The following is a 15692-nucleotide window of genomic DNA, read 5'->3' on the forward strand; positions in this document are numbered from 1 at the left end:
TTTCCAACGTTCAGGCACATTGTCGAGGGCTCCATATTAATCAATAGTGTAAATCACATTCACTAGTAGCGCGTAACAAGTTAGACTAATAAATATCGGCCAACGTTATATATACGAATCGATCCAAATGTAAATAATATGAAAAAAAAGTCCGGCAAGCAAAAATAAACTAAATCAGCAAAAAATAGCGTCGAACCAACAACACATTCGTAGAGCCAACCATTCCGTCAAATTGTAAAACCAGAAACGCGGCCCTTGCATAAAAAATTGCAGCAAATAATCTAAAAACATAAAAAAACTCTCACAAGCTCGAAAAAAAAAATCAAATTTGTCAACAGGCCATCAAATCAACCAGATTGGATGCAATAAAACAATAACGGTTCGCGGGTGGACGGACAGACGGACGGAAGTTCGCGTGGGAAAAAAGGCAAACAGTCAACCGTGGCCACGGTTCCTGGTCAGGAACCGACCCTCAAACGGCACAAAAAGAGAGACAGACTGAGCATAGGAGGAGGGTGGGAGGAAAGTATTTGTACCGTGAAATGAAACCATTGCGCGCCGTTCCCTTCGCGCCAAATTGCCACCGTTAGTAATTTAATGTCTGGCGCCCGATGTGGAAAGCTCCACTTCCGGCTATTACTGCTGCTGGTCCGTTGTGAATCTGGCAACCCTGCCGCAGCTGCACCGTAGTCGAGAAATGTTCCTCCAAATCAGGCGGGAACCGACCCGGGCCAGGATTGCCAATTTTGTGAAATAAAAATAAAAGTGTTGGGAATTTTAACATTTTTACCTCTTCCGGTCGGTTGTGCTTTCTGGAGGAAAAACCCCGGTGAAAAAGAGCGAAAGGAAAAGTCCGCTTTTGCCTCGTGTAAGAAAATAATAAAAAGCAGCACCGTAATTGCTTAACCGTCGTCGGATCGTACCGTCGGACCACACCCATTGACGTTGTTCCTCCAATCGTGTAAATAAATGTTTCCCCCTTCCAACCGCGTCATCATCGTCTTCTTCGTCGTCACAGCAAAAATTCACTTTCGCGTTATTGCCGTGAGCTAGGAAATTCTCCGAAAATAGAGACAAAAAAGGAAAGCACCTCTCAGCAAAAGGTGGTGTCGCAAAAGGACGCATCACTTAAGGAAAACACGCAACGGAACGCGACGACGGCATCCAAAAATGAACCAATAAAATAAAATTGAACGGTCCTTCTTGCGTCGTGGTCGTCGTCGGAGACTTCACCCGAAGCCAAAAAGAAAAACTACCTGGTCGACGGAGGACAACATTCCGCGCTAAAAGGTAAGTTCCTGGGCAAACAATTTGGTCATCCACTTTTTGGGGGTGCAAACAATCGTAGCAGCAGAAATTTGTCCGGTGTGCGATGTTTTATTTCTTTTGTGGCTCTTTTAGAGTTGCACCCGTCGTAAATTGTAACCGTTTAACTCCGCAATCAGCGGGTTTGTGTAATTTGGACATTTTTGCGGAGATGTGCTGAGCAAATGGAATTTGAGTCGTTCCTTTCAAAGTTGAAGAGAATCTTACAATTTCTTAGTTGCGTACACCCACACCAAACCCTACTCAAATTAAGTGATACCAAAGCTAATGAGATCATTTTGTAGCATTACTACCGATCTTCGTTAAAGTGATCGTGTTATCTTGTCGCATATCGATTTTGGGCTAAATTAGGTTAAGAACGAACTTTTGTGCAGCTTTCAATGCCTAACCTTTGAACCTTCATAAATCCTCAAATATCGGTTTCAATACTGAGATATTAAACTCTCGTTTGGGCCTAGTAAATAAACAGCTATTGACAAATTGAGCTGAGAAATCACTCAAAAAAAATCTGACTGAATGTATAAGCAAATGAAAATTTGAATAAATAAGACAACCAAAACTATTAGCAAACCAAACTGTTCTAGCAATCCATACTGATAATTAAAGCAATTGCAAGCAATTGCAAGCAAATGCACGTTTAAAAAAAAACATAAACAATTTAATACATGTGAAGTGCAATTAACACTGGAACGTCCAACGCTTGTCCAACTTACACGGATGCTTAAGCTCCCAAAAAAGTTGGAACGGTATCTTCAACTCGCTGGTTCTCGGGTATAACTCAACCAATCAGGATGATTCTTATTTCCAGAGATTTTTAAGAATGCCTAGATGATCCTTAAATATTGCAGAACTTGATTTGAGTAAATTTGTAATTTCTGCGACCGAAAACATCGTTCAAAAAAAAAGTTGGAGCGATGTTTTTGATCGCAAAAATAATAGATTTGACCAAAATGTGTTCTGCAAAGTTCTCGAATCATCTAAACATCCTAAAAATCACTAGAAAAAATATATGTCCCGATTGCTTCAGTTATTCTCGAGAACCAGCGAGTTGAAGATACCATTCCAATTTTTTGATGGCTTGGGAGTAGGAATGTCTCAAAATGCACTAATCTGCATTTTTTTGTTCATTTTTAAGTCTAAATTTAATACCGTCATTAAGGGTGACACTTGGTCTGGGGGTGAGATACATAGGGGAGATTGGGGAGACTTGATCCCCGGGGACACTTGATCCCAAGCCTGTATCTCGTCAGCATGTGGGTAAAACAATTTGCTTGGTTCTAGAAAGTTGTGCGAAATTGACTTAAACTCATTGTAGAAAACAGAGAAAAAATTAAAAAAATGTTTAGATTGAGTTACACACATTTTTCTAAAAAGTGCTGCAAAAAATCTCCAAGAGATCTTTTTTCTTTATTTTGATATGTATAGAATACGCTAAAAAATTATTCAAAAAATGTTTTTTATACATGAATTGTTTGATAAACTTATCAACTAGGAAGCTCTTACGCATTTAACGTTAAATTTATTGTCATACTATTTTTACAATCAATTATTTAAAAAAGTGCGTTTAGGGAGACTTGAGCCCTGCATTTATACATTCACTTGGGCTGGGTTTTCGTACATAGTTTCCTTTAGTATAGTTGTTCATAACTTACTGCAGTTTGAACCATTTTTCAAAAGTTTTGTAAACAAAAATTACCAGCTTTTATAAACATGCTCAATTTTGGTCTAAAAAAGAATATTTTAAGTTTTTAAACATTTTAAATACTAAACTTGTTATATTTTGAACACAAACGTATAGGTTTTATATGAAATTGCTGTAACTTATAGAAAATTAAAAGTTTGGGTGAATGAGAAACATTTTGCTTAAGGTTTCTTCAAAATGTTGAAAGGGGGATCAAATTACCCCTAACATTTTGAAAATGCCAGTTTAAAATATTTTTTTAAAACGCTTGGCATGATTCGAAGAGTTCATCTGATGAAATACCCTTATTAGCCAAACATAGTTGAATGTTTAAGCTTTCAATTCATGCAAAAAGTTCATAGTTTTATGAGAATTTGACAGAGTTATGTGCGATACAAAAAAATGGGATCAAGTCTCCCCACTCTCCCCTACATACAAGAATGCTAAAAATTTTATGACACAATATCACCCCCCAGACACAATGTCACCCTTGATGACGGTATTAAATTACTCGCACAATTCGTAGTTTCGACTATTATGCTCATATTGCAAGAAAGGTGTGTTCACCTTGGGGTTCACTGATTACTATTGAGTCACATAAGTGGCATAAACATAAAAACATACTTTCATGCCGATTTCTTTCTTTACAAAAAATAATAAAATAAAACACACCATCGAATGCAACTGAGTAGGGGAAATATACCCATTTCAATCACTCTAAGCCGTTCGACCAATTCTCATCACTTTTGCCGTTTTCCGCTATTAAATCAACATTTTCAGATGTATCAACAATGGAGAGTTGCTTGCTCACTTTTATTTGAGCTATTTATTAATTTGGAACAGTCAAAAACACTTCATGAAAGCTGTAATTCGTGATCAAAGTGCTGATAGGCCGATAATAGAAATAGGCTGAAAAAGGGTATAGTTCCCCTAGGTCATAATTGGTCAATTTTTCACAAAGATATTTACAACATTGAGAATTTCCGTGACGTTACAACGCAAGAAAAACACATATTCACTCATAGAACAGAAAGTTGATTTTTATGGAAAATTTGACGTATTTCAGAATCTGTTAAAATATAAAGGTATTTTCTTTTAGATTTCCGAGTTAAAGACAAACAACTGAAAAAAAATGTCGAACCGCAGTAACGTCACGGCAGAATGTGTCCATTGTTATTTACCTATGAGAAGTCGCGTGTTTTGGCTTACAAAGTATCTACAAAATAAACGTACACGACTGCCGGTGGGTTAAGTTGAAATTAGCATAGCATAGCATTGGTGTCTACCCGTAGCTGCTACTTCGTTATTGACCAGGACCCCCAAACATTGCTCCGTGGACCACAGATGAAAAGTAAGAACCAATCATCACCCCTTCGCAATATTCAAAGGTCCCTATCGTGCTGATCAATACCGACGCCTGCCACGACCAGTGGTAAGACACGGGGAAGTGGATGGGAATTTTAGTCCGATACTTGAGTGATGGGACCGCTAAATCAGCTGCGTCTCCGACAAATTATCACATGAGTTTTGAGGGGTTAGTAAGATGGGTATAAGGTCAGGATTCACTGTGGTAGGTGATGCGACCATAAGCAAATTTGTTTATCGGTTGAAATTTAAAAAATCTTAGGCAGCCGGCTGCGGAATGATAGCTATCTAGGAATTTAAATATAGTATTAATTCGACCGCGATTCTCCAGAGATTCTCGGTCGGCGTGCCTTCCGATCAACGGTGATGTAGGAAGGGCTTCATTTAGTAAAATGATTTTATATCATAAGCCTTAAAACATATTCGACGGCGTGCCTTCCGATCATCGATGATATGGAAAGGACTTAATCCAGCAAACCGACTTGCTAGTCTCAAAAATAGGTTCGTTTTTATAGAAAACTATAAAAAGAGAACAACACAAAAAAAAACTCATCGGCCAACGAACGCGAGTAAAAAAAATGAAAAAAAAGAAGGTAAAAAAAACAGAACTGCGCGTCCCCACAAGCACCGCACTACTCAACTGCCGGTGGGTTAAGTTGAAATTTCCAAAAAAGTGTTCACAGTCTATTTGTATGGAAACCGTATATATTTCCCTCCCCTCTTGTTCTGTTTACCAGCAAATGGCCAAATTTAAATAATCCTACTATAAATTACCACTACTTTGTCCAAATTCACTTTTGATAGGAAGCCTTTCAGAAATTGTCTCATTCGATTTTTAATCATTCAAAATGTAGGTGATCTACGCTTATCTTGAAATTGACCCACAGCCAAATGTTACTGAAGATTACCATAAGTTTATTGTGTTCTACTAATGTGTAAATGGGGGCTACAACATTGTTTGCTTCGCACCATCTTATGATCCCACCCCACATTAGCATAATCATCTGCAAAAATGCAGATCAAAACAAATCCCAATGCTACGATTACCTCACAACACTTTACTGAACCGCGCGTTTTTTTTCTGTCCGGGGTCATTTGCATTGATATCGACTCAATCTGTCTTAATTATATGCTATTTTATTGCAAAACTTTTCGCCTCCCCCACCCTCCCTTTTGCATTATTTTCTGCAAAGACCAACAACACTTTTGGGCGGACGATGATGCCCAAAACAGGCCCATGCCAAATCGAGGTTTGCCACTTTGGCGAGAGTCGAGTAGTAAAATTTTATGTATGTAATTTTCTTTCGTTTTTACTTCCTCTTGCTGCCGGCATCAGATTATTTACACTCAGTAGCGTTTAAAAGTTCTGTTGAGTACATAACTTCATAATGCTACAGCAGGCCTGCCCAAAGTCCGGCCCGCGGGCCGGATCCGGCCCGGGAAGCAATTTTGTCCGGCCCGCGACGGCTTTTCAAAATAGTTCTATGACCGGCACTAAAGGCTGTTCATGAAATACTCAATTAATAAATTTAGTGTAAAAATTTAAAAATTAATCCCAAGATCAAAAGTCATTTGCCTTTGTATTTTTTTTAAATGATTTTATTTCACATTTATGTTTGAATTTAATTCTTATCATATCTGTATTGATATTTATTATACTTGAAAAATGTGCAAAAATATTGCAAAAAGACACTATATTTAAATTTCTTAAAATTTTGGCTGTTTTTACTTCTAATTAAATTGTTACATTTTTGAGGATTTTGATTTAAATAGTTTTTTTCATAAATGAGTTAGCAACAATAATGAATATTTTTCAAAACAACTTTTTAATGATAAAGTTTTGCTGGAAAAAAACTTAGGAGCGAGTCCACGAACAGGGCATACCCCTTTGTATGGGACGTCGTTTGGACCTCACCAATCTGCCTGAATTTTTCAGAGGTTGTTTGTACATATAAAACTAGCATCTGGCCAAAATATGAGCACTCTAGGTCAACGGGAAGTGGGGCAAATCGGGACACAAAGTTTAAAGGTTTGAAAACGTCAAAAATCTTTAAAAGGCTATAACTTAGGCAAAATTCAATTTAATTTCAAAATTCAAAATGCATCTGGAAGGGCTCAACAAATGCAACAAAATGCAGGGTAGAGCATCTCGATTGGTTAAATCTAAAGGGAGTTATTGGCATTTTAGTGAAAAAATAGCATAATTTTCAAACTCAAATAAAAAAGTGTTCCATCCAGATAACAAACCGGGTCGACCTGCAGCTTGTAGGGGACATCTGAGACTGCCATCTGAGACTGAGAACGCTTTGGGTAAGGCAGTTTAACATATTAAATAGACACTTTTACTTTTAGTGATTTTTTTGGTTGTAAATTTTTGCTCGGGGGACTCCTTAGATCCCATTTACTGGTGATAATTTTATCATATTCGTGTTCCTGAGACAATTTCACAATATAAACATGCATAAAAATGTTTATTTTGATCCATTTTAACTCTTTAAAAAATAAAAGTTAAAAAAAATATGAAGCTGCTTTTTTCTGGTGTCATCTAGTATCCTTGGAAACGAGCTTGATTTTCAATAAATGTGAATCGAAGATTTTTTTTAACTTTTATTTTTTAAAGGGTTAAAATGGATCAGAATAAACATTTTTATACATGTTTCTATTGTGAAATTGTCTCAGGAACACGAATATGATAAAATTATCACCAGAAAATGGGATCTAAGGGGTCCCCTGAGCAAAAATTTACAACCAAAAAAATCACTAAAAGTAAAAGTGTCTATTTAATATGTTAAACTGCCTTACCCAAAGCATTCTCAGTCTCAGATGGTAGTCCCAGATGTCCCCTACAAGCTGCAGGTCGAACCGAGTTGATATCTGGATGGAACACTTTTTTATTTGAGTTTGAAAATTATGCTATTTTTTCACTAAAATGCCAATAACTCCCTTTAGATTTAACCAATCGAGATGCTCTACCCTGCATTTTGTTGCATTTTTTGAGCCCTTTCAGATGCATTTTGAATTTTGAAAATAAATTGAATTTTGCCTAAGTTATAGCCTTTTTAAGATTTTTGACGTTTTTGAACCTTCAAACTTTGTGTCCCGATTTGCCCCACTTCCCGTTAACCTAGAGTGCTCATATTTTGGCCAGATGCTAGTTTTATATGTACAAACAACCTCTGAAAATTTCAGGCAGATTGGTGAGGTCGATGCGAGATGGGTATGCTTTGCTCGTGGACTCGCTCTTAGATCAAAAATAAAGATCCCTGCAAACATTTTAGAAATATTACAATATGTTTCAAAATGAGTCAAGAAATCAGATAGCAATTTTTTTCATGAACTTCACTAATTCTATGAAATTTGAAGAATGACGAATTAAAAACTATCAGATATATATTTTTCTACACTTTTTTAAATTTCATGTCTTTAAAATCATTTTGGAATGCTTTGTAAATTATTTGAATAAAGGTGCACAACAACGCAAAAATTGTTTTTTTTTTCGTAAAGAAGATTTGAATCCAAATTTCGTTTCAATTTTAGCTTGTCTCGTTGATTTTTCAAACTGAAAAAAAATTGCAGCGACGCAATTTGAATGTTTTTTTAGTTAATGATATCAGGGTATTGAATTTCAATCGACAAAAACAATTACAATACAATTTTAACCTAAACAGAATAAAAATAAATTTGATAAACACATCTTTGAAAGTAATCTTTATTTTTCTTACTAAAAATCAAGGTATATGAATTTTATTTGTAACACAAGTTTATTTAATTGTTTACTTGAAACAACCTAATAAAATAAATGTTATGATTTTTTGTTAAACTTTTTTGAACTTTTACCAACATTAGTTCCGGCCCGCCACTGCTTCAGAGAAATCAGATCTGGCCCGCAGGGCCAAAAGGTTGGGCACCCCTGTGCTACAGTGTCGTCGGCATGCCACCTGAGCTATGATGCTATATGACGAGAGTAATAATAACAAATTTGCTTGCAGTTGTTTCATTTTAGACTTTTTTCATGCAATCAAGTGTAAATCCATACAGCCCGGTGGTGGCGACGGTGGAAGTTAGATGGAGAACGTGAAAGTCATTCCACGTGGAAATCACTCTTAGGGATGCACGTAATACTCACACACACACATTCCATCCGTATTTGCGGGGCGTCAAAGAAAAGGGCAGTAAAGGCAGCAAATAAAAGCTAAAAAAGCAACATTATCCAAAAGCCGACCTGATACTAATGGTGCCCAAATGGAGTAATCTCTCTCGTCTCGTGGCGGCCTTAACGATCGGTACTAACACTGCGCTTTCTGGTTTGTTGCTGCTCTTGTTAGGGCTCTTCTCGGGAAAGGCTCCTTCCGTGCCGAAGGTCCAACCTCCGGGGAGAGCAAAAAAGGGATAAACTGCCGATATCGGGGAGGGACTAAATCGTATTTATTTGTGGCACGCATCAGTCCATCCAATAACCCTCACATCAAAATCTATACCCACCCACACAAACACACGTGCTGGAGCATATGTGAATTTGTCCGTGTGTTCGTTTCTCTATTTCATATTGGTTTTATGATCCCAAAAATGGACGGTTTAAATTTCGTCCGGGGATTTCGGTCGTTATCAAATCCCGCCCATTTGATAGGGAAAGAAATCTTTTAAAGACCTTGCTGAAAAGATATCAAAATAGCTGACGGAATCCTTTCCACCCGGCCCACACGTGCAGGACGGAACAAACACACGAAAGCACCGGGTATTAGGTTCCGAATTCAGAAGGCGGTAATTTAAGCCGTTTGACCTTCATTTAGCCAGCTCTCGAAGCAGGTCACGTTTTATCACAACAAAATGCTGGATTCTGACTTCTTCTCAGTCGGATGACGGTTTTCTTCGGTGTGGTGAGAAAGATATCATCATGGCCTGATGGGAAAAGCCGGCGAGCGCTTGATGGGTGCTAAATAGAGATGAATGCTCGTGATTTATGATCGGTGAAATGGTCTGACGCAGGTAAACCTGAATTCGCAGTGGGTTTTGGGCTTTTTTACAAAACCTGAAAGATCACCAAAAACAAGGTGGAGTCTCAGACAAAGAAAATGTAATCTGATAATGTCCACGGTATCATAAGAGATTGTCACGTGTTTCAACTAGCTTGTTTTTTAATTGATATTGGATAACACGAAAAACTAAGAAAAACATATTTGAAATTTAAAGAAATCACGTAATTCCCATTTGAAAACAACAAAGTCCAACAGAAATTTAGTACACTCCAGACACGATTGTTCGAAGGTTTTCCAAAAAAACTTTGAAAAATCGAGATATTAAAAAATGTTTCGATTTTTTTTTTCTTATTTTCTTTTTAATAAGGGAAAATTAGCTCCAAATAATAATCTTCCATACCTTATACTAGGGTGGCAGTGATAGCTCAAATTAATTACGTGCAGAATGGTATGGAATCATACCGACCGTTTTAGGTCATTTTGTCTATCTGAACGATACACACCTGTGGATCCGTTGATGAAACCGCAAGGTTTAATAGGGCCACATTTTAATGTGTTACGTCGATTCCGTTTTTTCATGTCTGATTCAATCTTCATTTTGCGGAAAAATCTAAAACCTATCAATGTTACTCCGGCTATCAATGTTACCCGGTACTGCAATTCCACAATATTGACCGGCATCTTGGATTACATATTCTCAATTCACTTTAGGGATTTTTTTGTGATCTTATGAAAAATAAGCCGAAGAAACAATTCAACTCTAGATTTCTTTTTATTAGGTCCTAAAAACAAATGTAAACCTTGAGCGTATCCCGCTTACACTGATGAGCATTGACATTAGGCGCGAAAGGGATACACTGAATGTTTACATTTGTTTTAGGACCTAATGAACAAATCGAGACCTTAGTTTTTCATCGCCAAAAATAACAGTACTCAAAAGTACTCCTCACCATCCATTTGAGTACTGATAATTTCATAGATACTGTTTTGGAGGGAGTTTGACACTTATCATAAAGGCAAACAAAATCTTTCACTGTTGTTTTATCAATTTCATTTTTGTTGAGTAAAATTTGACTTCAACGACCCCAAGTTAAACAAATCCGTGTTAAACATTTATCCAACGAGATTTACCGTTGCATTTTTTTGTTTGAAAAGTTTTCTATGATATGAAAACTTCGTGAAGTTACAAGCATTTGCAAACTTGAAACCATCAATTGCTCGGAAATTTCGTGCAGTTTTCGATAGAAAAATATTATTTTTAATACATAAAAAAAACACAAGCATCGAAAATTTTGTAAAAGTAATCGATAGTAATGAAATTTGTTCTCCATACAATTTATTTCACAAAACTTTGAAAAAACCCTATTTTTTATATGAGTATTATAGCATAGATTTTGATAACCAGATCTTTCAATTTCTGAGAAGTTGTTTTGGGGCCTTAATGCAACCGATAAAACCTTGTTCTTGAAAACTTGACCACGTTGGGCCACCCTAGTGAATATTGTGTTCTAAAACGTGGACCAGAAATAATAATATTTTATTTAATAGGTATTTTGAATTATTACCAACTGTGAATGTTTTGAACTGATTATGGATCTAACATGTAACCATAAAGGTTAAGCCGTCAATCAATTTCAAATGAATTGATCATCACTCTAAAATGCTCTGATTAAGTTTACTTTTAGGATTTTTTTATACCAAAATGAATCAGCATATGCCAGATGTGCCTTTCTTGGGAGACTGTGAAGAAATTTTTGCTCTAAATCATTTGGTAAAGCAATTATTGATTTCCTGGTTGACAATCTTCGAATAATGATGATGATTTCAATATCGTTGAACAAAAAATCATGGCAATGACAGAAGTCGTCACCTTGAAGTATGAAATCTACGGAAGACTTTCTTTTCCAACTTAAAGATCTTTTCGTTTGCTCGAAAAAAAAAACAGAAAACCTTATAACAACTCAATTTTACATTCGTACATATTGGTGGACATTCCAGTTTGACAGCTCGCCCAGAGCAGACGTGTGTCCTTTGATTGGAGCTTAGCGCGTTTTTGACGGTGTTTTTTCTAACTTTCGCCGACGGCCATGGCGGCGGCCGCGACGGCGGAGAGTGAGTGGACGGAGCACAGGACTGAGGATGGAAGGCCGTTCTACTGGAACGCGGCCATGAAGAAAAGTGTGTGGGAGAAACCGGACGGGTTCCAACCCAAAACGCAGGCGGCGACGGGCATGGAGGTGGAAGACTCCGAAGGAGGAGGAGAGGACGGGGGCGAATTTCGTCCCGTGATCAAGGTTCGGCGCAGGAAGGCTAAGGAGGAGATCAATGACGGCAATGGCCAGGAAGTGGAGAAACTGCTCAGCAACAACAAGTTCAGCCCGCTAGCGGAGAAGAGCAACAACAACAACAATGCGAACCCAGCAGCAGAAAAAACCACCTCCGTGGTACCAGCACCCGGCAAGTCGGCCGGGGAGAAGAAGCAGCCGCCGCTGGTGGTGAAAGAAACGAGTTTCGCCCGCCTTGCGAAGGTGATGTCGACATGTGATGTCCAGCCGGAACACAAACTGACGCGGTACGGCACCAAAATTACGTGCTTCTCGAGCGACGACTTCGACACGGTGCAAGCTCACCTGAAGAAGAACAAGGTGCAGTTCTATACGCACGGAATGCGCAGTGCGAGACCGCACCGGGTAGTAATGCGAGGTCTCCCGAACGCGGAACCGGATTACGTCAAGGAGCTGCTCAAGACGGAACATCAGCTGGACGTCTTGGCAGTACACGCCATCAGGCGGAAGCAGCAGCTTCCCGCCATCGATGAGACGCCTTTCATCGTGCTCTTCCCCAAGGGTCACACAAGTCTGAAGGAGTTGAGTAGCAAGGTAAAGAAAATGGGACCAGTCGTCGTCCGGTGGGTGGCCTACCGGAGCAAAGAACCGCACGTGACCCAGTGCAAGAACTGCTTGCAGTTCGGTCACGGAACCAGTAACTGCCATCTCAAGCCCAGGTGCAGCAGCTGTGGGGGTGCCCACAGCACGGAAAAGTGCAAAGCAGAAGAAACGGAAGCCAAGAAGTGTGTCAACTGCTCTGGATCTCACGAGGGTCTGGACCGCAGCTGTCCCAAACGTGCGCAGTTCATCCAGTCGAGGCAGCAGGCGTCCACGCCGAAGCCGCCAGCATGGAAGAAGGACAAACAGACTCCGGCAGGAGCCGCGTTCACCGCGGCGGATTTTCCTCCGCTACCTGGAGCGGTGCCGTCCGTCGGGACGGAAGAAAAACATCCTCGTCCCGCAGGAAGAAGTCCAGATAATACTGGCGCCGGCGCCGGTGCTTCCCCGAAGGCGGATCGGGGCGAACCGAAGCTGTACAGCGAGTCGGAGCTGTGGTCCATTTACAGAGAATACAGAGGTCGCTTGAGGCAATGCAAGACACCCGAGGAACAGATTGACGTGATCGCACACTTGCTGACACATGGCACGAGAAAATGATAATCTAGATCAGTTCCGGTTTTTTTTATTTTTCTTTTATTATTTTTTGTACTTTTGATCCTCGGTCCTAACCTGGTCACAGCACCTAAAAGGACCTAATAAAAATAAGCTTTGAACAAAAAAAAAATATTGGTGGAGCATCACTTCATCTATGCAGAACCATTCTATTTTTCCGTAACAGAGTACAGAACGGCAAAGAAAAGATTGAATGGATCGAGCACAAGGTGTGCAAAAAGCAAGAAAGAAAATATATTCCACTGAAACAACCATAAAGAAATACAAACCCTATCAATTCCATTCTTGTGATAAGATCTGTGTTTTGACTGCACGTGCATGATTTTTTTCTTCTGTGCGTAGACTGGCTGCTGCTTGAGAAGAGCAGAAACACAGTGTCTGGATTCGGGGGTTGAAAAGACAACCAAAAGTTTGCAACCCTAATTTGTCATTTTTTCGCTGAATTTGTTTCTCTTTCCTTCATTTTTCGACACTCGAACGCCCTCCAGCATCCACACATGAAGGACTTTTGCTGATGTGGAGCAAGATCTCGTTTGTGAACCCCCCCGAGCACTCTATTCAAATGTGGTTACACATACGTACACACATACTTACGCACGCACGCACTCACATACATTTATAACGAGCCAAATGAGGGATGCTTGTTACGGAAAAGTATCACCGAGGAGCAAGCTAAACAAAATAAAACAAAGCAAAAAAGTGTTGCTCCTAACTTTGGAGTAATTTGGGTGATTTATGGGGAAAAGCTATTTAGAAATTCTGCTCTCATTAATAATGGCTGAGCACAACAACAAAAAAAGAGGAAAATTTTCATTAGAGACGGGCCAAATTAAACAAATAAAACTTTTTTCCTACCCTGAGCTCGGTCGGGGATTCATTTTAAGGAGGGGGAGCAAACGGGAGGAAGGGTCTTTGAAGGGTGGGACAGAAGTAATTCTAAATTCTACCTAAATTTCTGGAAAATAGTACCTAAGCGACACGCATTACGAGATAAATTCGTGTTGATTTTGGTCAGAATTTGTTTTTTTGCTGACCGAATTTATGTCAAGAATTTTATCAAATTTCTGATACGGAAAAACGTACCAACTTTGTATGTCATTGTTTGAATAAAATTCTTTAAATTGAGAATTGGGTGCTAAAATTAAGCATTAATTGCTGTTTAAGCACCCGAAGCTCTTTTTACTCCAAGGAACCGAACCTTCCACCCCAGAGTTCGAACTGACGACCTTTGGATTGCGAGTCCAATCGCCGACCGGCGACTCCACCAGAGCAGGCTTGGTTTGGTGTGTTGTATGTACTTATACCAAGGAGACGATTCCTAATTTTGGAATGACTTAACCGATGGAAGGCAGGAGCAGATGAGAATCAAACCCATAATTATCCTCTTCAAAAGCGAACAGCGTAACCATTCAGCAACGCCTGCACGCCAACGGTAAGATATAAAATTCCAAAATCAGTATAATAATTGTTACATTTGTAATAACTAATAAGCTAAATCTTTCAAAATTTGATGAATGTTTACAAAATTGAAGCAGCACTGTTTTTTGCCTTCCTCACAGAGGTAAGGCTATAATCCTGCTCGAAAAATGAACTTTTGAAAAACAGCTCATGTATACCTATCGATTCAGAATCGAAAACTGAACAAATGTCTGTGTGTGCGTATTCCCCTTGGTGCTCGAAATTCTTGCCAAGTTTTCTCGGCACTGGCTGATCCGATTTGAGTCAAACAAGTTACATTCGATCCGGTTTGGTGCCCCATACTGCACTATTAAATTGTTTGAAGATCCGATAAGTAGTTCAAAAGTTACGTATAAAAAAGTGTCAGAGTTGCGAATTGGGTGCTGGAATTTTGATGCCGGATCTCACTTATCTATATGTAAACTATGTCCGGATCTATCATCCGACCCATCGTTGATTAGGTAATCAAAAGACCTTTCCAATGAATCCAAAACATTAATGATCTGGCAACCCTGTCTCGAGATATGACCACTTAAGTGATATTTATGTACTTTTTTGATGCCGGATCTCACTTAAATGCATGTAAACTATGTCCGGATCCATCATCTGACCCATCGTTGGTTAGGTCATCAAAAGATCTTTCAAATGAGTCCAAAACATTGAAGTTCTGGCAACCCTGTCTCGAGATATGACCACTTAAGCGATATTTATGTACTTTTTTGAAGCCGGCTCTCACTTAAATATATGTAAACTATGTCCGGATCCATCATCCGACCCATCGATGGTTAGGTAATCAAAAGACCTTTCAAATAAGTCCCAAACATTGATGATCTGGCAACCCTGTCTCGAGATATGACCACTTAAGTTATATTTTTATACTTTTTTTTAATTCTCAATCTATGCCCGGATCCATCATCCGACCCATCGTTGGTTAGGCAATTAGTTTTTTGAAGATCTGGCCACGCTCAGTTTCAAGCTATGACCGCTTAAGTGACATTTGTGTATTTTTTATTGAGAAATAGATGGAATTTGTGTCCAAACCCATCATATTACCAAATGTTGGTAAAAAGTGAAGAAGGCACCAACCACATAGGTGGATTAAGTCAGTTTTTTTTTTTCAAATTGGTCTTAACAAATTCTTGTTATTCACTAAACTTAACGTTGAAACAAAAAGGACAATTTTCTTACTAATTTGTACAGTCAATTTAATTAGTATTCCTCCACTGTGCACCGGATACCAATGGTCATCGTACGTGGAAATTACGTGAGGGAAGTCACGGCGGTCCGAAAAACGGTCCAACCAAACAACGGTTCAGTATCGAGGGACATTTACGGTGGTTTAGCCAAACCTTCCCGGCCTTTCCTATACAACGCTGCCCCCTGATC

At 39.0% G+C, this 15692-nt stretch overlaps 1 protein-coding gene across 1 annotated transcript in view; it reads left to right on the plus strand.

Moving 5' to 3' along the window:
- Nucleotides 1-1277: 1277 nt before the first annotated feature.
- Nucleotides 1278-15692, plus strand: part of LOC120423678 (zwei Ig domain protein zig-8-like) — a 298328-nt gene continuing 283913 nt past the window's right edge. The window contains exon 1 of the mRNA XM_052708837.1: nt 1278-1290. The gene's annotated coding sequence lies outside the window, so the exon portion shown is untranslated. The remainder of the gene's footprint in view (nt 1291-15692) is intronic.

Source organism: Culex pipiens, chromosome 2, assembly GCF_016801865.2.
Source record: "Culex pipiens pallens isolate TS chromosome 2, TS_CPP_V2, whole genome shotgun sequence".
Lineage (NCBI taxonomy): Eukaryota > Metazoa > Arthropoda > Insecta > Diptera > Culicidae > Culex > Culex pipiens.